General features: G+C 42.1%; 1 protein-coding gene across 1 annotated transcript in view; it reads right to left on the bottom strand.

The window, feature by feature from the left end:
• The window catches only part of SACS (sacsin molecular chaperone), a 32,119-nt gene extending 25,776 nt beyond the window's left edge, over positions 1–6,343 (bottom strand). Inside the window, exons 1-3 of the mRNA XM_041487135.1 lie at positions 6,037–6,343; positions 3,225–3,312; positions 218–303 (exon numbers count right to left, since the gene is read on the bottom strand). The gene's annotated coding sequence lies outside the window, so the exon portion shown is untranslated. The remainder of the gene's footprint in view (positions 1–217; positions 304–3,224; positions 3,313–6,036) is intronic.
• Between the last annotated feature and the right edge of the window lie 2,548 nt (positions 6,344–8,891).

The raw sequence follows: 8,891 nt of genomic DNA, 5'->3' as shown, positions 1-8,891 counted from the left end.
AAAACAACCCGCCCTCTTAAAAAAAAAAAAAAAAAAAAAAAAAAAAACACACAAAGCACACAACTCATTTTGCTTTGTCCACAGAAATGGACATATATGACTTCTGCAGTACAGTGAATATAAGATAAAACAACCACAAGATTTGCTGGGAAGTGTTAAACTTTGGCATTATGTTATGCACATTAAATAACTGTTAAAAGTACTATTTATTTTGTACCTTAAGAATCTGTCCTCCCTCTGGATATCTTCTCAATATATCCTTTAGAAAATCAACAAGTGGAGGAGTTGTTTGTCCAAAACGACCTAAAAACAAACAAGTAAATACAAAAAACCCCTGTGTATTATGCTGCTGTGCACTTTATTTCAGATTTAAAAAAATACTAAACAATTACTGGAAACAATAATTTCTTGAAACTAACTCAGGGCCCATTATTGTAAAATCTTGTATTTTCAGAATCAGCTGTGAAAATCCTACATTACAAATCTTTTCATTAAAGAAGGTGAAATAGCAGTCTTGATGTTGAAGTCAATGAGCTGTTTCATATCTAGATGACATAAATTTGGGGGCTAAGACTTTACAAACAGTTATGACACAATTCCAACTACTTGATGCTCAAAAGTAGCAATTTCTAAAGGACTACTGCTTTTTAAGCAGCAGGACAGTATTCCAGGGCAGCAGTGGCTCTAACCCTTTTACAGCCAGTGATGATCCCTACTGACAGTTACACACACAGGCACAGAAGTTTTTGGCTCCAGTGTACGCTTCCTGTTCTGACATACTCTGGGCATGGACCTGGTGCCAGCCTTGGTGTTGCCAGGGTCTAATGCTGGAGGAAGAAGAGTCCCAGCATTATGAACATCTGCTCCAAGAGAAAAAGTCTATCACAAAATGAAAGGTTCAATACTCTCCATTTCAAATTCCAGTCTGAGACTAAAGAGCAGCTCCCTAAACCAAACCTCTAAAACATGTGCTTCAAACAAATAGCAAATGATGCAGTCCTCACAAGGAAAACAGACCCTAATGATGCCCCATCAAAAGCTTCCTTATAAAATTGTTAACAAGTAATTATTCTCTCCCTCTCTTCTGCATATATATGTTTATACAGATTCAAACCCGCACATTATGTATATTCTGGAATAAAACACTAAGATAAAAAAGCAAAGTGGAAAAAAAGGGGACAAATAAGAGCTCTATTTGCTGAGAAAGCATCAAGTAAAAACATCAAATATTTTGTCTTTAAAATTTTCTTGAGTCACTTTATTTAAGGTAACTTAATAGCATCAATTAAAAAATAAGCAAGAAATTGCAATGGACAGCTGAATGTGTGAAGTATTTCATAACTTCTGTTATTTTTGCAGTATACAGAAGTATATGAAATTCAATATGCAATATGCATACCTCCAAAATAAGGTGAACTGATCAACAGACATAACCTAAAATGAAAAAACTGATCTTCTCTAAGTTGGACAGGCAGGTGGAGGTGTTTAAACAACACATTTCATTCACCATGGGAACCACCACAAAAACAGACAAATAACTTTTAAGTGATAGGAATGAAGATAGACTTTGCTCTCTTTAAGAGCACAGCTCTGTGTATGTCACAACAATTACTCTCTGAATCCTATGAAAGGCTTAACTGGTTTTTCTTCAGTATTAGAGCTGGTCATATTCAACACAAAACTGGTACCACAAATTTGAAGGACAAACTTGTTCTACTATAAGAGCAGTGAAGCATTTAGGAGCCCAGAAGGTCTGTGCAGTCTCCCTCCTCTTTCCAAGCTCAACCAGATCAACCCTCAAGTGACTCAGACTGACCTCAGAGCTGCCCACACTCTGAGCAGCAGGCTGGAGTAAAAACCTCCTCATGTCCCTTCCAACATGAATTATTTTGTGATCATATGAAAATATCATGCATTATTTGATAGACACCAGCAATGAATGAACACAAAGGGGACATGGATAATCCTCAGAGTACTTCAGCAACCCATGTCCTTGGACCATGCACTTCCACATTAGAAATTCAGGGCATTTCTTGATTCACCTGCTGTAAGGAAAAATCTCTGAACTGGAAGACTCCAGAATGAACACAAAAGGCTAATACTGAAGCCTTCAGAGGTTTTAGATGGTCTTACATCAGCACTGTGGGCCAGGAAATGTTAAGCACTTTATCTAGACATAGATTGCTTACAGTGACATCTCTAAGAAACCCAGGCACAAAAATACAGCAACAGTTTCCCATGAAAGATTTCTTAGGACCACTACACTTTATTCTCCATATACTTGCACGGCAGAAAATAAGACTCTTTTTATGTAGTCTACCACAGCCTACACACAGCAAAACATCAAAGCAAGCAGTCAAGAATGACAGAAAGAAAAATGTTTGATGTCATAGAAATGAGGTCCATTTTCATAGGTGTTTTCTAATTATTTCAGGTTCTAGAGAATGTGAACATGAACTTCTGGCTTATATGCAAACTTCCCTCTGTCACTAAAAATCCATAATCCAATACATACATGCTGTGAACAGGCTAAGAAATTCAGTGTTTTGTGAGATCAAATAAAATACCTGCATGAAAACAAGGGTTTTCTTCATCATGCCATCTGATTAGCATTTATTTCATTGACTTACAATAAAGTTATTGTGAGAAGAATATTAATGCTAGCAGAAAAAGAAAATAATCATGACATTTTAATTAGAGCATTTCTGAAGATATTAAGTTATCAAGATATGATATGAAAAGATACACCTTTGGGTTTTTTTTAATAAAAATGTAAATAACAGACAGAATCAAAAGAAAATCAAACCATCAAAGAAAAAAACCCTAAAAACAACAGAAGAAATCCAGAAATTTTCACCAGTGTTATCATTTTTTACAGGGTGGTTACTGAAAATACATCCTTTCAGGATCTGAATTGTTTTCAAGTATCCAGCTTATTTTATATGAGACAAGGCAGCTACAACACTACTGAAAGGCAAGTCTATTGATTCCAAAGGATAGCAATAACCTAAATTCTACACATTATATCACAGAAAAAAAGATAAACACCAAGGCACTTAAAAAGAGAAGTATAATTTTTCTGGAGCAGAATGAAAAAACAAGTGACAAACCTAGGACTTACATAAAAAATAATCGCTTCCCATTAAAAGAAGATAAAAATTTCAATTAACTCCATATTGCATCAGAAAATGCTTTGAGTTTTAAACAGCAAATATTTTCCATACCTCCTCCTTTCAACCCTTTTGACTGAAGCTCTAGAAAAACTTGATTTTGAGACTTCTGAAGATCCACAATCTTGATACCATCAGACAACTGAAGGAAAAAATAAGACAGATCTTGGTCAGAAGTTTCAGTTTAATAATAACAGGACCAAAAGAAATCAGGTGGAAAAAATGCCTAAAGAAGCATACTAAGAGCCAGCCATGGCCTCTTGTTTCTACAACTGAAAAAGTTTTGTATTCAGGGAAGTTCTGGAAGCATAAAACTAAAGCAGTTATTGTTCTAAGGTGCATGTCCACAAAAAAATTCACATATACAGGAAGTGCATAGTCTACTCCACAAGGAAGTGCATAGTATACTCCACAAGTACATCTGGGTATGCAGTTTCATAGGGGGTTTAAACTAAGCAATAGCAGCTCAAAGCAGCTGGCAAGACAGTGTGTAGAGAGAGAAGTGTGTCAGAGAAACACTCCTGAAGAATTTGACAGCCTCATCCCCTATTACCTCTACATGCAGACCCATCACAGCATGATCAAGTTTGAAAGGACCACTGAAAGTCACCCAATCCAACCTCCAGTGCCTCACCAGGAACATCACAGAGAAACTGAGGCAAACTAAGCAACACATTCCTTAGCAGCCATTGGGAAAACTATTACGTATTCATAGCACATAAAGGTTTTGTTGCAATTCTAGTTTCATATGATGTGTGTCTCATTCATACACCAAGTGCTGCTAGAAGACTCATATATGACCCACGTTATCCTGCACACAACAACAAATGCAGATTTAGAAAGCCACCATACTAATTAGAAACTAGATTAAAATACTATTACATGAAATTATATTATTATATTAGTCTCAGTTTATAGTAGATTTTGGGACTACTTCTTCACTTTGATGGGTAAAAACAAATCACTAGAAAGCAGCTGGTGTTTACACAGACATAGATGCTTACAATCTAACTACCCTTAATAAGACAGCCCTAGTCCAGAGTACGTAATCATTATTTAGCATTCTTAGTAAGAAAAAAACTTACATTCTTTTTTACTTTTATCAGCTTTAAAACAACAGTGGGTTTATCGTAAAACTGCAAAAATATTGTACTTGAGTTGAACTTTCTCAAGACATAAAACTGGGTTATAACTATTCTGAAACCACTAAAATATAAAGAAATATACAGAATGCTGAAAGCCATCACCAAGCATTAAGGGGATAGAGTAACCGAATATTTTAAGGTAGGATTTTGTATCAAGACACTGCTAGAAACTTGGACATTGAATAGATCCAAATCAATAGTTTAATACAGTAAGGAACCATGAGAGAAAAAGATACTGGACTTTACTTAACATCTATCAATTGACAATAACACTTCTAATGGAAAAAAATTATTCAGAGATTAATATTCTACTACTCAAAAAAATTTAAAATCATTTGATCCCAATAAACAGGAGTTCAAAAGTTTATAAAGGATTTTCAAATTTGCTACAGTACAGAATAAATATTCCCATATACATTCTAGTGTATTCTATTAAAAAATCCCAGACAAACAGAATAGCAATTACAGTCTGCTTACTGACTGTTCCCTGCAAAAGATAAGTTTTCTGTGGCAGTGAGATCTTTGCTTCCAGGCAAATTTTAGAAAGTGATACAGAGTTTGTCCTCCAAAAAAAGAAGGCCTGGCGAGAACAAAATCAAGGACACACACACAAAAAAAAAGATAAACTACACAGGCAGTTTGCTTCAAACCTAAGCCCTCAAAGCCAGCTTGTGTTGCACAGGTTCTTAAAAGCTTCCTAAGCAATACAACCAACACATGTATGCTTCCTTGTGTCATAGAACAGTTTGGGCTGGAATAGGACATTTGAAGACCATGTAATTCAACTCCCCCTCGTACCATCGCCATGAACAGGAACTAGATCAGGTCTCTCAAAGCTCCATCCTACCTGATTATCAACATTTCCAGTCATGGGGAACCCACAACTTCTCTGGGCAACTTGTTTCAGTATCTTATCGCCCTCATACTAAAAAATTTCTTCCTTGTGCCCAATCTAAACTTAACTTTTTTTGGTTTAAAACCATTGTCCCTTGACTTATCACTTCAGGCCTTGGCAGAAAGTATCCTTCCATCTTTCTTACAAGTCCCCATTATATTTAGAAAGGCCACAATACGGTTTTCCTAGAGCCCTCTCTTCTCTACACCTTTGCAAATCCCCTTGCCCTATTTGACACTAACTTCCAACCTCCTCTCTCTCCCCTTCCTGCCTCTATTCATCCTATCTCACCAGGTCTCCAGGTTCCCATTTCCCAAGAGCACAGCTAGAACCACAGGAAGCAGTACTGAAAGACTGACACCAGGCTGATGCCTTCAACAGAACAAGGTCATTCATTCATTCATTCCACTCTCTCCTGTGCCCAGACCTCAATTTTCAGCTTGTCACTTTCATCTCACTGTGATGTCAACTCTGCTCTTGAAACTGGCCAGAATGGCAGGAGGGCAGAATAAACACACCAGCACTCTCCGGTGAATTTCTGCTCTCCCCAGCAACCACCCAGAGAAATTAGGATAAAACACACGGAGAACTTCAGGGAAAGAGAAGAGGAAAAAAAAAAAAAAAATAAACAAAAACTCGGATGGTAAAAGCTGGCACCATCAAGAGCGGTATGAGGGCCGTCCAAGCCACCTCAGGGGAGGAACACCTAAGGACACGCACACACCGCGCTGCCCACGCACGACACAGGAGCATCCGGCCGGGGACTTCCCGCAGCCCGGCGGTGCGAGAGGCGCCGCGGGGTTCCGCGGCCCCGCCCGGCCCTCACCTCTCTGCCGCGGTGCCACAGGCGCTGCTGCGCGGGGGGCAGCCCGGCCTCCGCCTCGATCCGCCTCTTCACGTCCCGCACGGCCGCGGACGGCGGCAGCTCGAAGGTCCTGCAGCCCAGGCAGTCATGGAGGACGGTCACCCGGGCCAGCCTGCGGCAACACGACAGACACCAGATGAGAAAAGGCTCGCCGCGCCGCCGCCCGCTCGCTTCCCCCTCGGGCACCGCGGAGGCCCGAGACGGGCGCCGGAGCCCGCAGGGAGCAGCGAAGGGCGGGCGGGCGGGCGCCTGTCCCGCTCTCCGAGGGGAAGCGGCGAAGCCCACCCCGCAGCCTCCCCGCCCAGCCCGGCCTGGCCCGGCCCGGCCCGGCCCGCACTCACATCCCGCCGCCGCCGCACACAAAGGACCGCTACTCGGCCCGCCGGCGGCGCTCCCCACACGGGGAAGGGGTGGGGCGGCGCCGCCCGGAGGCCCGCGCCGCGGAGGAGGCGGAGGAGGAGGCGGGAGCGGTGGAAGTGCCGCCCTAAGAGCGGCGGCCGAGGCTGCGGAGGTGCGGCGGGGCCCGGGCGGCTCCTCAGCCTCGGCGCACGGAGGCTTTTCCCGGCTCCCCGCGGCCCGGTGTCCCCAGGAGCCTCCGGAGAGAGAGCCCTGTCGTCCGGGGCGAGGCAGAGGCTTCAGCTTCGCATGTACGGCGTGAGCCGTGACTGAGGATGAGATCTTCAGATGGTACCGCAGGCGCATCCCTCCTTCGGCAGGGAAGCAGGCTGGTGTTTCACGCAGTTCACAGCATTCAGGCACCACCGTATGGAGCACACATAGTTACAGCTGATAAACTTCATTCTTTCTCAAGGATGCAAAACACAGAAGGAAGCATACCTTTTCTGCTCTCTGTCGAGAGCCTGTCAATGGTCATACATCCTGCCCTATCTCAAAAGGGTGTGTGTTAAGTCCTCATACCATTCAAGACTTAAGGAAAGTGCTCGCTCCTGAAAGGTGAGTCTTAGCCTGCCTGTGATCCCAATAATTCGAGGGGGCACTTTGAGAAACTTGTGGAGGGAGCCAGAGAAAGGCCACTATTCATCGTGTACAAAGTTCTGCACCAGGGACCACAGGCTGTGCAGCAGTGAGGGGCTGGACAGCAGCCCTGCTACAAAGGAGCTGGAGGATACCAGGGATACCAGGCTTTCCAGATCAAGGAAAGTGAGTCTGCTCAGTGCTGATGAAGCTACTGTGACCAGAACATAGTGGGGTTTTGGACTTGCTTTGTTCCCAGGCAGAGGATTACTGACATGGTCAGGGTCCCAAAGCACATGACCTACAAGGAGTATATGAGGGGAGTTAGGCTGTTTATTCTGAGGATGAGGAGACTACAGGGTGCAGTATGGTAACATCCTACATACACCTGAAGGGCAGCTTCAAAGGCCAGGGAGCTGAGCTCTTAGTAGTGCAAGACTAACAAGAAACAATGGCAACAAACTGGCTTGGGAGGTTCACATGAAACAGCAGGAAAAATCCTGTCACTAGGAGAGGAGCTGTCTAGGGGTACATGACAGACCTGAACCAATACTGATCCTCCTGCTCTGAGCAAAAATATGGACTACAGACCTCCAGCCAACAGTTCAACTTCATTCCAACAGGTCCTCAATTCCAATCCACAGCCAAACTAAAAACATTTAAGACCTTACTCAATGACCAGGAGCTAAAACTGATGCTTGACAGCCAAAGGCAACAGAGTTTCTGTGGAAGGGGAAAAAGACACAATGAACCTGTGCAGAAAGTGTATCAAGCTAAGGGGGGGAAAAAAAAAAAAAAAAAAAAAAAGCCCTCTAAAACTCTAAAATTGATAGAAAGCTAAAAAAACCAGAAAGATCATCAGGTGGATCAGGATCCAACATGGTATCTAAGTAGGTAGGTACCAGTGCTACAACAACTGATTTTATTCATCAGCAATATTTGTATCTTGAATTCTACAGGATTGTAAGAAAATGTTAAAAATAGTGTGGATCTGACCATGCTTTCACCAGAAACACTACAAAATCTATTTTAACATAAACAAGATGTCTCGCTTTGTTTTGGTTTAGGACTTTGTTCATTTTTCTATTGTTTTGCTCTTTTAACTTTCCATTTTATTACATCCCCTTCAGAGTTCATCATCACAGAATTTTTCCTACTATGTCAAAAAGAATGAAAAGGCTGCTTTCTGATCTCTTAATGGTTATCTTTTTATGTCTTAATACCTGCAGAAGGGACACAAATGAGGGTGGCTGGGCAAAATGGAAGGAGTTGAAACCCAGTGCAGTTCTATCCATATTAGCTACTAAAATCCTCTCCAGGCCAGTTGCGAACCACCAAGCCGCACTGTCAAAATCCAGTTCTTCTTTTCTAGGGATCACGGGTGTGATTTAACATCTTATGAAGCACGCACAAGTGTTTGAATGGGACCCTGGAGAAGAACAAATCTCAAGTAGCCATCTCTCCTTGTGAAACTCCTCAAGTGGTGGGACACATTCAGGGCCATGGACCATCCTGCTGTTGGTGCCAGGCTGAAGTTTCCCAACCTATGCAACATCACATGACAACACAATACTCACAATACTCACATACTTATGTCCTGTGATGATTTAACATTAATATTAGAGGAAAAACACTTGGAGTACCACAGATTCTGTCTAGTATGTAACCTCTTAGTAGGAGGGAAGAGTTGGGAAGAACTGGTAATGCAGAGATGGAAGATTCTGGACAAAGGACTTGGACTCTTGAGCTATTGGAAGTTAGCCATGCCTGTTCTCAAAAATCTGATCCACTTACTTTTACTTCATGTCTAAATAAAAATATCCTAGAAATTGATGAGACAG

The sequence above is a fragment of the Pyrgilauda ruficollis genome, unplaced genomic scaffold (assembly GCF_017590135.1).
Source record: "Pyrgilauda ruficollis isolate IOZ18807 unplaced genomic scaffold, ASM1759013v1 scaffold8, whole genome shotgun sequence".
Lineage (NCBI taxonomy): Eukaryota > Metazoa > Chordata > Aves > Passeriformes > Passeridae > Pyrgilauda > Pyrgilauda ruficollis.
The sequence above is the reverse complement of the archived record's forward strand: the minus strand, read 5'-3'. Positions and strand labels throughout refer to the sequence as shown.